The sequence below is a fragment of the Bos grunniens genome, chromosome 3, assembly GCF_055505025.1.
Source record: "Bos grunniens cultivar Pamir isolate PY7600 chromosome 3, Bosgru_T2T1.0, whole genome shotgun sequence".
NCBI classification, from domain to species: Eukaryota; Metazoa; Chordata; class Mammalia; order Artiodactyla; family Bovidae; genus Bos; species Bos grunniens.
This window is the reverse complement of record NC_141167.1, coordinates 111,067,651-111,082,987: the sequence shown is the minus strand read 5'-3', so window position 1 is coordinate 111,082,987 and position 15,337 is coordinate 111,067,651. Positions and strand designations below refer to the sequence as shown.

The 15,337-nt window shown below is 37.3% G+C and overlaps 1 pseudogene across 1 annotated transcript; it reads left to right on the top strand.

The window, feature by feature from the left end:
- The first annotated feature begins 380 nt into the window (after positions 1-380).
- Positions 381-14,717, top strand: LOC147376806 (interferon-activable protein 202-like; annotated as a pseudogene). Its single transcript, XR_015161417.1, has 5 exons — positions 381-489; positions 5,298-5,384; positions 10,741-10,775; positions 10,837-11,072; positions 12,413-14,717. The product of XR_015161417.1 is annotated as an interferon-activable protein 202-like (transcript).
- Positions 14,718-15,337: the final 620 nt, after the last annotated feature.

Here is a 15,337-nt window from a genome sequence, read left to right as displayed (position 1 = left end):
CACCCAAGCCAGATGGTACAGCTGCACTGAGGTGGCGTTCTTGAGGGCCAGGTTGTCATCCACCCATCCATCCCCTTATCTATTCAGTAAATATCTCTTGAGTTCCTAATAGGTAATAGGAACTGTTTTAGGTTCTGGTGATAAAACAGCGAGTTAAAAACAAATCCAAGTTCTACAGAGGTTTTATTCTAATGAGAAATGTACATCTTTTTCTTGACCACAAATGAATGAATTAATAATCTGAGGTAAGACTTCCAGCTGAAAGGAAGACAGCATTTGGAGAGCATGTGTCAAGGAAGCCTAACAACAGCCAGGGGTTAGAGTGGGAGCTGTCAGCTGAGGCTTCTCTTGATATATGACTTTTGTGCTAAACTCTGAAAATGAACAGGAATGGAATGTATCTTCAGTCAGAGGAAACAGAGTGTGAAAAACACCTGTGGCAGGAGTTTGACTTTCTTAAGGGTTTGAAAGACAATGGGGGTGGCTGTGGTACAAAGAATCTCCAAAGGGTGGTATGATGCCTTGTAAGGCCTGTAGAACATGACTAGAATACTTTGTTTCCAGAAAAATCAGAAGTGATCGAACAAAAGGTTTTGAACCATAGAGTGATAATAGAGTTCATTATAAACTGATCCTTCTAGATATTGTTTGGCAAAAAATGAGTAGCCAATTTGACTTTGGGGAGAACAGCTATTGCCATAGGCCTGGAAGAGATACTAGTAACTTTGATTTGGAAACGTAGAAAGATATACTGAATTGAGAGAGACTTGAGAAGTATTAAGACTTGGTGATAATTAGAAATGAAATGTTGGTGAGTAGGCTTTGTCAGGGAGTATATTTTAGTTTTATCCAAATAAGTTACCAGGTGAAATATACATATATATATAAGTATATATATATATATACACACACATGTATATATACCTTATACATTAAATATATATAGGTATATATATGTATAAATATTTATATTAATTTTTATTATAGTATATAAAAATAAAGAAGGTACATAGATTTAAGACTACAACTCAACAAATTATCAAAAAAGTAAATGTAACATGATATATTGTCTTATTTATTTATTTATTTTAACTTATTTAATTTATTTTTTTTACTTGACAATATAGTATTGGTTTTGCCATACATCAACATGAATCCACCACGGGTGTACATGTGTTCCCCATCCTGCACCTCTGAAGTCCCTTTTTTGCTCCAAGACACACTTAAAGATTGCCATTATATTGAATTCTAAGAGCAAAGACTAATTGTACCTATTTTTCAATATAAAAAGAATTTTACACTTTAATCTATTTTGTATCTCTTTTCAAATGACATTAGTAGCCTGTAGCAGTTGTTTCCCACTCCATGTTCTTGCCTGGAGAATCCCAGGGACAGAGCAGCCTGGTGGGCTGCCGTCTATGGGGTCGCACAGAGTCGGACACGACTGAAGCGACTTAGCAGCAGCAGCAGCAGCAGTTGTTTGTTCATTTTAATTTCTGTACATTTCATGTTTTAGTTTTATACATATAATATATGAGAGAGTCTACTGCTGATTGTTATTTGGGGACATTATGAATACTGCTGCTATAATCACATGTTCATTACAAATATTATAAACATTATATACATGTCTTTTCATTTATATGTATGTAAACATATGGGCTTCCCTGGTAGCTCAGCTGGTAAAGTATCTGTCTGCAATGCAGGAGACCCCAATTTGATTCCTGCATTGGGACAATCTCCTGTAGAAGGGATAGGCTTCCTACTCCAGTATTCTTGGGCTTCCTTGGTGGCTTAGATGGTAACAAATCTGATTATAATGTGGGAGACCTGGTCCAGTCCCTGGGTTGGGAAGATCCTCTGGAGGAGGGCATGGCAATCCACTCCAGTATTCTTGCCTGGAGATCTCCATGGACAGAGGAGCCTGGAGCGCTACAATTCTTGGGGCTGTAAAGAGTTGGACTCGGCTGAGCGAATAAGTACAGCACAACATATGCAATCATAGAAGTATATATATATATATATATAATACTGTATATGTGTATAAATCTTTCACTTGACTATACATCTATGAATGGAGTTAATGGAAATAAGTTTAGTATATATTGAATTTTAGCAAACAGTGCCCAACTATTTTCCAAAGTGATGTAGCAGTTTGAAAATTTTACTTAGATCAGTTTTTAAAAAATCTTATTATAAAATATTTGCCATTTTAAAGAGTATTTTAATACGAATTTCTCTGACAACTTTTTTTTAATTTAAAAATCAGTATTTATTAATCTCCAAAGTACAGAAATGATATATCACCTATGTTAAACAAAACAATCTCTTTTTGACTAAATGACAATCCCCTCATGAGGGTCTCTTCTCTTTTTGTACCTTTCAAATAAAGAATCTTCTTCTTGTCCCAAGTTCCCCAAAATGGCCACTGCAATTCTATTTTTTTTTAATTTTATTTTATTTTTAAACTTTACAATATTGTATTAGTTTTGCCAAATATCGAAATGAATCCGCCACAGGTATACCTGCGTTTCCCATCCTGAACCCTCCACCCTCCTCCCTCCCCTCCCCTCCCTCTGGGTTGTCCCAGTGTACCAGCCCCAAGCCTCCAGTACCGTGCATCGAACCTGGACTGTTGAGGTTGAGCATAATTTGTATTTATATGGTGATTAGCCATTTGTGTATCTTATTTGTCAAGTGACAATTCATTTTTTGCCTACTTATCTTGTGGTTTGTCTACCTTTTAAATACATGTGTATGAGAGTAATTTATATTCTGAACACCAGTACTTTATTATATATATATTAATTAATTAATTAAATATTTAATTAATTATAATTAATTAAAATTATTAAAATTAATTAAAATTAATAAAATTTAAAAATAATTAATTAATATAAATATTAATATATAAATATTAATATTTTCATATAAAATATTGAAAAGTGAACCCCTTGGATATATTATTATCTCAGTCAATACATGGAAATCCGTCTGTTCTCTCACTTTGTGGCTTGCTTTTCACACTCTTAATAGTCCCTTTTGGGGAACTGGATGAATTGATGCTGTGGTATATTGTAAACACAGCTATCACACCTTGCATTGCAACAATGCAGATGCTAATCAGGAGGTGGAAATTCTGTTTCTTAACCTCTGAAACTGTATGTAGGCATGTGATTTGGTTTAGCCAATGGGGCATTAGGAAACATGGAAGGAATGAAAACTACTTGTACGCGGGAGCTTGCCTTGTCTTATTCCTGGGAACCCTTCTGTCCTCATGTGAACAAACCTTGCTTACCCCTTAGGTGATGAGGCACCACAAGGGCTGAGGCCCCAGTTATCATAGTCTTCTCAGTCTCTCAGTTGAGGTCCCATACGAGTGTGAGATGTCATATGATCATCGAACTTCTCTGAGCCAATCACTATTGCAGAAACTGCTTGGGCAATCTACAGTATTATAAGAAATAATAAATTTTTGTTGTTTTAAGCCACTAAGTATGGAGTGGTTTATTGTACAGCAAAAATCAACTGATGCACTCCCAGTCTTTTGTGGTATTATTCAGTTCAGTTCAGTTGCTCAATCATGTCTTGACTGCAATTCCATGGACTGCAGAATGCCAGGCCTCCCTGTCCATCACCAACTCACATAGCTTGCTCAAACTCATGTCCATCGAGTTGGTGATGCCATCTAACCATCTCATTGTCTGTCGTCCCCTCTCCTCCCACCTTCAATCTTTCTGAGCATCAGGGTCTTTTCCAATGAGTCAGTTCTTTACATCAGGTGGCCAAAGTATCAGGGCTTCAGCTTCAACATCAGTTCTTCCAATGACTGCTATTATTATTATATATTTCACCTCTACATGTTATAATCACATACAATGTCATCAATATCATCATCATCAGTGTCACTGTCCTCATCAATGTTGTGATATTAAGCTGCCAATACTCTTCATATTTACCCATGTATTTGACTTTTTAAGTGTTCTTCATTATTTCATTAATTTCTTGCTTCTGTGTAATGTTTCTTTCTTATAGTCTGAATAATTCCCTTTGTTATACCCTACAGTAGGTTTCTGATTAATGTATTCTTGTAGATAAACATTTGTATCTGACTTCAATTTTTGAAAATACTTTATATTGCTTTCTTATTCTTTCAGTGCTTCAAAGATGTCCTTATAATACCTTCTAGAACATAATTTCTATTGAAACATCAGCTATTGGGCTTATTACATTTCCTTTCAATGTGTGTTTTTCTTCTTAGATCTTTTAAGATTTTTCTCTTTGTTTTGTTTTCCATCAGTTTGTCTGTGATGCACTAAGTTAATGCTTTCTTTGTATATTTTCTGCTGATGGTTTACTAAGCTTCTCAAATCTATGCGTTGATTCCCTTTAAGTTGTTGGCAAACTCTCAGCCACCATCTCCTCAAATATTCCTCTGCTCTGTTCTCTTCCGCCTTGGAATTCCACAAACAGGACATGTTGAACACTTTCTACGTATTTCTTTATGCTCTCTTCTGTTTTTTCATTCTATTTTTTTTTCCTTTGTTTGATTGTGTTTTTGTGATTTCCATTGACCAGTTTTCTAGATAATCAATGTTGTCATCTGCTGTATTCAGTCTTCTCTCCAGTCCTTCCAATGTGTTGTTAAAAGCAGATATTGTATTTTCATTTTTATAAGATACATTGGCTGCATGTACATACATCTTTATAACATACATTACCATCTTTTATAGATGGTAATTCTTTGTTGAAATGATCTATTGACATTTTCATCAGTATTATATGCATCATTTCCTTTCTTTAACATGACAATCTTAGTTATTTTAAAACTCATATCTAATTCCCTAACCTTGTCATAAGTGGTTTTGCTTGTATTGCCTTCATTTTTCTTGATTATGACTCTTTAGATTCTTGGTTCATCATTTTTTTTTTCTTGATGTTTTCTCATGCTTTTGAGTACTATTCTTCTAAATAAAATTTTCTAATTTTTGTATTTATTTTCTGTGACAGGATTTGTTCCTAATAAGTAAGCCCATCATTGTCAGAGGCAGAATGTGTTCATGTGTCATTATATTCCTATACCTCCATATCCGAAGGATTTACCTACTGCTACAATATGCTGATGCAGTTGCAGGATGTCTGTGTGTGTGTGTGTGTGTGTGTGTGTATAATCCCAGGGCAGGTTTTGACTCAAGATAATTTTACTTTATTCCTGAGGGGAAATAATATTTACATTCTCCTCAGATGTCTATGTTCAATCTCTTTGGGTTAGTATGTGTTTGCTTACTTTTAACTAGTTGATAAGAAATACAAACAGAAAAAAGGAACAAAGCTAGTGAAAGAGCAAGCTGAGGTGATGCCTGATGCTTCTGCAGTTCCCAGAAGTCTCTCATCACATTAGGTGTGATGGGCCAGTGGAGGAGCCTCAGTCCTTGTCGGAGCATCCTCCAGTCACTGTCCTTGTCATGCCCCACATTGGAGTCCTCTGTTCTCTATCATACAACATGCAAGTAAACAGAGCAAGGCTATAATATGAATGGTACATCTGGGTAACAAAAAGAGAATTCATTTTCATTGGATTAAACATCTATTGAGCTCCTAATCTCTGCCAGGCTCTGGGCATCTTAACACATTGTTACAGGGTAGATTCTATCAGAAGAAAACTCTGAGATAGACAGTGGTTTTCAGGCAATACCTGTGAGAGTGCTCTCAGGATTAGTACTTGGGAAGGAATGATGTAGGAGAAGAGCAAGAATTTCAGTTCCATTGCATCATGACAAAGACCCCAGCCACTCCACAGGGAGCTCAGAAGCCGGGAGTGCCTTTCAGAGTTGTCATGATTTAGGTGCAGAAAGGAAGATCTTTAGGCACCTGTGTTAAGATGATGTAGCCTCCTCAGGCAAGAGTGATGACTGGAGAGGGTCTTGGCTTCTGGAATGATTATCTTTTCTATAAAGGAGCAGGCTTCTCAGGTGGCTCAATAGTACGGTATTTCTCTCAGTTTACAAGGAGATAAGATTCATACGCAAGTGGTACCTTCTAGTTATCAGTAGTGAAAATACACATTATCCAACTATGGGTAAGTGGTATCAAAGATGAATCTTTGAGTAGACTTGAGTGAATCTAACTGGCCACCTGATGTGAAGAACTGACTCATTGGAAAAGACCCTAATGCTGGGAAAGATTAAAGGCAGGAGGAGAAGGGGATGACAGAGAATGGGATGGTTGGATAGCAACACTGACTTGATGAATATGAGTTTGAGTAGGCTCTGGGAATTGGTGATGGACAGGGAAGCCTGGCATGCTGCAGTCCATGGGGTTGCAAAGATTTGGACCAACTGAGTAACTGAACTGACTGAGTGAATCTGACATTTTCCTGAACTGGTTCAAATAGTCTGTATCACTGTCCATCAGTGTCCTCTAGTGAGTAGACATGTCCTGCACTCCAGGTCCTAGTAGAGATCCCATTCAGAAGTGCCTACAGTTTTCCTTGTACATATAATTTTTTTTCCTCTATTTTCCTTTGACTCTAGACAGCAAGTTCCTTTTCAAAAGCAGCATTTGCTTCTAAAACAACCCACTTCCTCATAACTTATCTCAGTTAACTTGGAGAAGAACAAAGAAAAAAATTAGTATTAATCTTATCACCTAGAGAAAACCTAGTTGATATTGGTAACTATCTAATGTGTTTGTATGTGTGACTTGTTTCCTCAATAAGAAAAACATTGTGTATTCTGTTTGGGGCCTTTACTTTTTTTGGGTCAATTATAACAGTTGACCTCACTATTCCTCTAAGGCAGTTTTAATATTTATATAGTGCTTTATTGTTTGACTATAGCAAATTTTACTTAATTAAATCCCTATCCATCTGAATGCAGAGTTCCAAAAAAGTAGCAATGAGGATAAGAAAGCCTTCCTCAGAGATCAACGCAAAGAAATAGAGGAAAACAACAGAATGGGAAAGACTAGAGATCTCTTCAAGAAAATTAGAGATACCAAGGGAAAATTTCATTCAAAGATGGGCAAAATACAGAACAGAAACAGTATGGACCTAACAGAAGCAGAAGGTATTAAGAAGAGCGGCAAGAATATACAGAAGAACTGTAAAGAAAAAAAATGGTCTTAATGATCCAGATAACCACAATAATGTGATCACTCACCTAGAGCCAGACATTCTGGAGTGTGAAGTCAAGTGGGCCTTAGAAAGCATTACTATGAACAAGGCTAGTAGAGGTGATGGAATTCCAGCTGAGCCATTTCAAGTCCTAAAATATGATGCTATTAAAGTGCTGCACTCAGTATGGCAGCAAATTTGGAAAACTCAGCAGTGGCAACAGGACTGGAAAAGGTCAGTTTTCATTTCAATCCCAAAGAAGGGCAATGTCAAAGAATGTTCAAACTACCACACAATCACACTCATTTCACAAGCTAGCATGGTAATGCTCAAAATCTCTGAAGCTAGGCTACAACAGTACATGAACTGAGAGCTTCCAGATGTACAACTTAGATTTAGAAAAGGCAGAGGAACCAAGAAATCAAACTGCCAACATTGTTTGGATCATAGAAGAAGCAAGAGAATTCCACAAAAGCACCTGCTTCATTGACTACACTAAAGCCTTTGACTGTGTGGATCACAGAAAACTGGAAAATTCTGAAAGAGATAATAATACCAGACTACCTTACCTGCTTTCTGAGAAACCTATATGCAAGTCAAGAAGCAAAAGTTAAAATCAGACAAAAACAATGGACTGATTCAAAATTTGGAAAGGAGAACATCAAGACTATATATTGTCACTCTGTTATTTAACTTATATGCAGAGTAAATCATTTGAAATTCTGGGCTTCATGACTCACAGCTGGAATCAAGATTGCTGGGAGAAATATCAATAACCTCAGATATGCATATGATACTAGCCTAATAGCAGAAAATGAGGAGGAATTAAACAGCCTCTTGATGAAAGTGAAGGAGGAACATGAAAGAGCTGGCTTAAAAACTCAGCACTCAAATAACTAAAATCATGGCATCAGGTCCCATCACTTCATGCCAAATAGATGGGGAAACAATGGAAACAGTGACAGATTTTATTTTCTTCAGCTCCAAAATCACTATGGACAGTGACTGCAGCCATGCAATTAAAAGATGCTTGCTCCTTGGAAAAAAGGCTATGACAAGCCTAGACAGCATATTAAAAAGCAGAAACATCACTTTGCCAACAAAGGTCCATATAGCTAAAGCTACAGTTTTTCCAGTAGTCATGTACTGATGTGAAAGCTGGACCATAAAGAAGGCTGAGCATCGAAGAATTGATGCTGTTGAACTGTGGTGTTGAAAAAGACTCTTGAGACTCCCTTGGACAGAGAGGAGATCCGACCAGTCCATCCTAAAGGAAATCAGTCTTGAATATTAATTGGAAGGACTGATGCTAAAGCTGAAGCTCCAATAGTTTGCACACATGATGTGAAGAACTGACTCATTGGAAAAGACCTTGATGTTGGGAAAGATTGAGGGCAGGAGAAGGGAACGATCAAGGATGAGACTGTTGGATGGCGTCATCGATTCATTCAATGGACATGAATTTGAGTGAACTGCAGGAGATAGTGAAGGACAGGGAAGCCTGGTGTGCTGTAGTCCATGGGGGTCACAAAGAGTCAGACACGACTGAGTGACTAAACAACAACAAGAAATTATTTCAATTTTTGTAACTATAAATAGCAAGATGTAATGCTTTTCTATAAACCTTAGTGGGTAGCTTGTTATTTCTAAGGGTAAATTTATAAACATACAATTGATTCTTCTTTTTAATTCTTCCTATAACTCACTCATAGAATCTCTGACTTAGGTCATTCCCTTTGCTCACATTTAGCTTAATCTCTCATTTTATCAAGCAGAGGAGTGTTTCTAAAAATTTGGGAAGGTTGTGCAGATATTTCAGCTCCCTCACTTATCTACCATTCAGTTTAGTTCAATTGCTCAGTTGTGTCTGACTTTTTGTAACTCCATGGACTGCAGCATGCCAGGCTTGCCTGTCCACCACCAACTCCCAGAGCTTGCTCAAACTCATGTCCATTGAGTCAGCAATGCCATCCAATCATCTCATCCTCTGTTGTCCCCTTTTCGTTCTGCCTTCAATCTTTCCCAGCATCAGGGTCTTTTCCAATGAGTCAGTTCCTCGCATCAGGTGGCCCAAGTATTGGAGTTTCAGCTTCAACATCAGTCGTTCCAATGAACACCCAGGACTGATTTCCTTTGTTGTCCCAGGGAATCTCAAGAGACTTTACAAACACCAACTTGATTCTAGCTTGTGCTTCATTCAGTCCAGCATTTCACATGATGGAAATGCTGCATATAAGTTAAATGGAAATGCATATAAGTTAAATAAGCAAGGTGACAATATACAGCCTTGACGTACTCCTTCCCAATTTGAAACCAGTCCATTGTTCCATGTCCAGTTCTAACTGTTGCTTCTTGACCTGCATACAGATTTCTCAGAAGGCAGAAGGTGGTCTGGTATTCCCATCTCTTTAAGAATTTTCCACAGTTTGTTGTGATCCACACAGTCAAAGGCTTTGGCATAGTCAATGAAGCAGAAGAAGATGTTTTTCTGTAACCCTCTTGCTTTTTCGATGATAGAAGATATTTTTCTGGAACTCTTTTGCTTTTTTGATGATCCAACGGATTTTGGCAATTTTACCCTGGTGCCTCTGCCTTTTCTAAATCCAGCTTGAACATCTGAAGTTCTTGGTTCACGTACTGTTGAAGCCTAGCTTGGAGAATTGTGAGCATTACTTTGCTAGTGTGTGAGATGAGTGCAATCATGTGGTAGTTTGAATATTCTTTGACATTGCCTTTTGGGAAGGTTGGAATGAAAACTGACCTTTTCCAGTCCTGTTGCCACGCTGAGTTTTCCAAATTTGCTGGCATTTGAGTGTAGCTCTTTAACAGCATCATATTTTAGGATTTGAAATGGCTCAGCTCGAATTCCATCACCTCCATTAGCTTTGCTAATGATGCTTCCTAAGGCCCACTTGACTTTGCACTCCAGGATGTCTGGCTCTAGATGAATGATCACACCATTGTGATTATCTGGGTCAATAAGATCTGTTTCTGTTAGGTCCATACCATTTCTGTCCTTTATTTTGCCCATCTTCGAATGAAATATTCCCTTGGTATCTCTATTTTTCTTGAAGAGATCTGTAGTCATTCCTATTCTATTGTTTCTTATATTTCTTTTATTGATCACTTAGGAAGGCTTTTTATCTCTCCTTGCTATTCTTTGGAACTCTGCATTCAGATGGGTATATCTGTCCTTTTCTCCTTTGCCTTTTGCTTATCTACCAGAGTAAAATGAATATTCAAGACAGTATTTGGTGGAGGATTGAGAACATCTTGTGCTCTAATGGAGTCAGAAGAAGAAGATAGGACGAGAGTCACTTTTTTGCCTTAATTTTCAATGTCTCAGAGGTCTGATGTGCTCTTTAAATATAGTAGAAAAACAAGGATGCAGATCAGGGAGTCTGCCTGCAAACTCTCTTCTGAACACAGGACATGAAATCTTCCCTAAAAAGGCTCTTGTCAGTCTAGATCTCATATCTCTTTCTGACTCCTCTATGTCTCTTCCTTTGACTCCACCTATCTCTGGCTGGCTTTCTGAGGTTTATCATAAAGAGTGAAGAAAAGTCTCCTTAATTGTATCTTTTTTACTCAATCTAATATCTTTCTTCTGTTGCCTTCAACCTTAGCAGAAATAGATGGTGGTCCATCAAGAATTCATCAGGCAAGAGTGTTTCAGAAGGGCCCTGTGGCAGTCATGGTACTGGAAGCAATGAAGGCCCAAGAAAGGGAAGCAGGAGATGTGTCATGCTGCAGTGTCTACTGAGAGTGAATTCTTTTTTTGTAAAAGTTTTCAATAACAAACTGAAGGATAAATTCACTCCAAGCAAAATAATTATGATATCAAAATATTATTGGCACAGTTGTTACCTGGAAGTGATGCTGAATTTCCCTGGTGTGTGACACTGAATTTGACCAGATCAGTGTCTCAAAGCATATTATCAGAAAAGATGGTGATACCGTAAGGTCAATAAACTTCAATTTCAGCCCCAGAGAACAACTTGTGAATGGGCTGTTTGTAGTCTAGGTAGTTTTCTATATATAATCTAAAATTGATTTGTAAGAATAACTTATTCTCAGCTATGAGCTTGGAAAGATTTTAGAAATTATTCATTTAAAATATTTTAAAATAAAAAAAGTAGATAAATGAACCCCCAAAACTAAAAGAGCTGTAGAGTGAATGTACTAAAACTGAAATACATTAGAAACATTTTTATTTTCAAGAAGATGTCATAATCCTGTTTCGAATTTCTTTTCTTTTTGTAGCTTCTGAAAAAGCACTTGCCTGAGTGCTAATTTGCTGGAATCAAGATTGCCAGGAGAAATATCAATAACCTCAGATATGCAGATTTCCACCCTTATGGAAGAAAGTGAAGAGGAACTCAAAAGCCTCTTGATGAAAGTGAAAGTGGAGAGTGAAAAAGTTGGCTTAAAGCTCAACATTCAGAAAATGAAGATCATGGCATCTGGTCCCATCACTTCATGGGAAATAGATGGGGAAACAGTGGAAAGAGTGTCAGACTTTATTTTTTTGGGCTCCAAAATCACTGCAGATGGTGACTGCAACCATGAAATTAAAAGACGCTTACTCCTTGGAAGGAAAGTTATGACCAATCTAGATAGTATATTCAAAAGCAGAGACATTACTTTGCCAACAAAGGTCCGTCTAGTCGAGGCTATGGTTTTTCCAGTGGTCATGTATGGATGTGAGAGTTGGACTGTGAAGAAAGCTGACCACGGAAGAATTGATGCTTTTGAAGTGTGGTGTTGGAGAAGACTTTTGGGAGTCCCTTGTACTGAAAGGAGATCCAACCAGTCCATCCTAAAGGAGATCAGTCCTGGTTGTTCATTGGAAGGACTGATGCTGAAGCTGAAACTCCAATACTTTGGCCACCTCATGTGAAGAGTTGACTCACTGGAAAATATCCTGATGATGGGAGGGATTGAGGGCCGGAGGATAAGGGGATGACAGAGGATGAGATGGGTGGATGGCATGACCGACTCGATGGACATGAGTTTGGGTAAACTATGGGAGTTGTTGATGGACATGGAGGCCTGGTGTGCTGTGATATATGGGGTAGCAAAGAGAAATGACTGAGTGACTGAACTGAACTGAACTGAATATCTATTAACTATATATCTGCTCGTTTCAAGCCTGTATGTGTGTGTGTGTGTATATATATATATATATATATATATATATATATATATATATATATAATTTTTTTTTTTTTTTGCCTTATATCTCTTTCTGGAGGCTGTTGATGACTTCTGATGTCTGATTGATGTGGCATTCCTTAGTCAGATTACCAAAAGTTTGGTGTTGGTTTTATCTTTTCAGAAAGCAGAACAGAAGATCATATATTATGTGACCTAAATGACAGCACAGGAATGATAGAAGTACTGATGCTTGGAAATGAGGAGAAAATCCAGTGCAAGGAACGGAATAAACTTCAACTTACATTCTTAGAGCTATCAAAGACTGGAGAAAAACTATACCTGAAATCTAGAGTTCATAGTTTCATTAACGGAGAAGGCAATGGCACCCCACTCCAGTACTCTTGCTTGGAAAATCCCATGGATGGAGGAGCCTGGTTGGCTGCAGTCCATAGGGTCGCTAAGAGTTGGACACGACTGAGCGACTTCACTTTCACTTTTCACTTTCATGCATTGCAGAAGGAAATGGCAACCCACTCCAGTGTTCTTGCCTGGAGAATCCCAGGGACGGTGGAGCCTGGTGGGCTGCGGTCTGTGGGGTCGCACAGAGTTGGACACGACTGAAGCAACTTAGCAGCGGCAGCAGCAGCAGCAGTTTCATTAAGGTGGGAACTTCATGAAGGAAAGTCAACTCTCCAAAGGGGTAATGTTTTGTGTTTGTTTTCAGCAAAATGGACAGGTGCTATTGAACAGAATGTGGAAGACCCTGATATATAGTAAATCTACAGCTCAGAGAACTTAGGAGCCTCCTTGTTAGAAAATACACACCCTAGATACACAATTAGGAGAACATGGGCTTCATAAGGTTAAGACACATGCTGTGGTATCCATACAGCCCTACAAACAGTTCGTTGGTAACACTGTAAGTCTAAAGTAGATGGTTTCCTCAGAGTTAGACAAATACTTCTGAAAGACATATTTACAAGTAGACACAGCCCAGCTGTACCTTGAGGACATGATATATTGAGGATATCTCTCAGAGTCAATTTGGCCATCCCTGCATCCTGAATAGTCCAGGAAAATTGAGTCAGGGTATCACTGATGACTGACATCCTTGTTTACTGATATGGCAGGAAATACTTCATTTCTCAATACCTTTAAACCATGAAAATGCAAGCCATAGATTGAGACATAATATTTGCTAGACACATAGCTAGTAAAGATTCTGTACCCAGAATTTATAAAGAATTCTCAGAACTCAGTATTATGAGAAAAAACAGCTGAGTTTTTAAGATAGGCAAAAAAAAAAAAAAGATACACAGGCAGTAAATATGCACATAAAAAAATACTCAACCTGATTTATCTTTAGGGGAATGCAAATTAAAACTACAGTGATATACCACTATGCACCAATTAGAATGACAAAAATTTAAAAACACTGACCATATCAGTGGTTAGTGAGGATGAGGAGGAATTAGAATTCTCATACAATGGTAAAATGTTAAATGGAACACTTCTTTGTAAAAGAGTTAGACTGTTTTTTAAAATTAACATTCATCTACAATCTTAAACTCTGAGGAGGATACAGAGCAACTGAAATTCTCACAGATTGCTCTAGGGAATGAAAATTGCTACAGTCACTTTAGAAAACTGTTTGGCAATTTCTTATATATTTGAAATACATTTGCCATTTGACCAACAATCTCACTCCAAGGGTTTCACTCATTGAAATGATATCACAGGTAACCACACAAAAATTTGCACGTGAATATTTGCAGCAGTTTTATTTGTAACTATGCAAAAGTGTCAACAATCCAATTGTTTCTCTCTTGGGGGGTGGATAAACAAATGTTAGTGGGTCGACGCATTGAATTCTACACAGCAATAAAAAGGAATAAACCAATACACACAACTTATAGATGAATCCTAAACTCACTATATTAAATGAAAGCAACCGGATTAAAAATGCTATATATATTTTAATTTCCATTTTAGGAAATTATGGAAATGAGTAAAGTTTATAAAAGTTTTCTTATTAAAAAAAAAACAAACTATGTTAGTGGTTACCAGGAGCTTGGATTGAAGGAAGCACTGACAATAAAGTAGCGTGGAGGAAATTCTTGTTATGAAGGAACTTTTCTAATCATTAGAAATATTATCTTACCTTCTGTTCCACACTTTTCTTATGAAAGAAAAACAGTATCAACCTTCTAGAGCTAGTTTAAAATTAAGTGATATGAAATAATTGTAAAATATCAGGTATCAAGTATGTGATCAATAAATACACTGTAAGGAAGATACATTTAATGTCCTATAACAAACTATCATGGAAAAGAATACAAAAATAGAACATTAAAATGTACAGCTGAATCAGTTTACCATGTAGCAGAAACTAACAGATTGTAAATCAACTGTATTTCAATACAATAAAAGTTAAAAAGTGCATTATAAGTTTCAGTGTTAGATATCCACTTTCTGTCACTGTATTTCAATGTAAATTCTTCAGTGTTTGCCTAATGCAAATCTCTGCCTGGAGCAGCTTCCTCATAGGATTCACACACTGAGGACCAGAAAGCGTAGCTGGAAAGCTACTGACCTATTGTACCTGAATAAATAAGTTGAAACAGTTATTTCACATCAGACAGGGCTAGAGTTACTTCCAACATATAGTACTGACTTCATGTAAAATATCAGAAGCTGTCTTATTTGGTTCTTAAATTACCTAATTATGGCCCTTCCACGAGTCCAATTCTAAAATGTACACACTCTATATTTAAAATAGATAACCAGCAAGGACCTACTGTATAGCATACGGAACTCTGCTCAGTGTTATGTAACAGCCTGAATGGGGAGGTGAGGGGGAAGTTTGGGGAAGAATGGATACCTGTATGTGTATGGCTGAGTTCCCTTCTCTATTCACCTGAAACTATCACAACATTGTTAGTTGCCTACATGCCAACACAAAATTAAAAGTTTTAAATAAATAAATAAAAATATCCTTATTTTGGACTGAAGCAATCCACCCTAGGACAGGGGTTGGCAATTGAAGCACAGACTGGATTGCAGCTG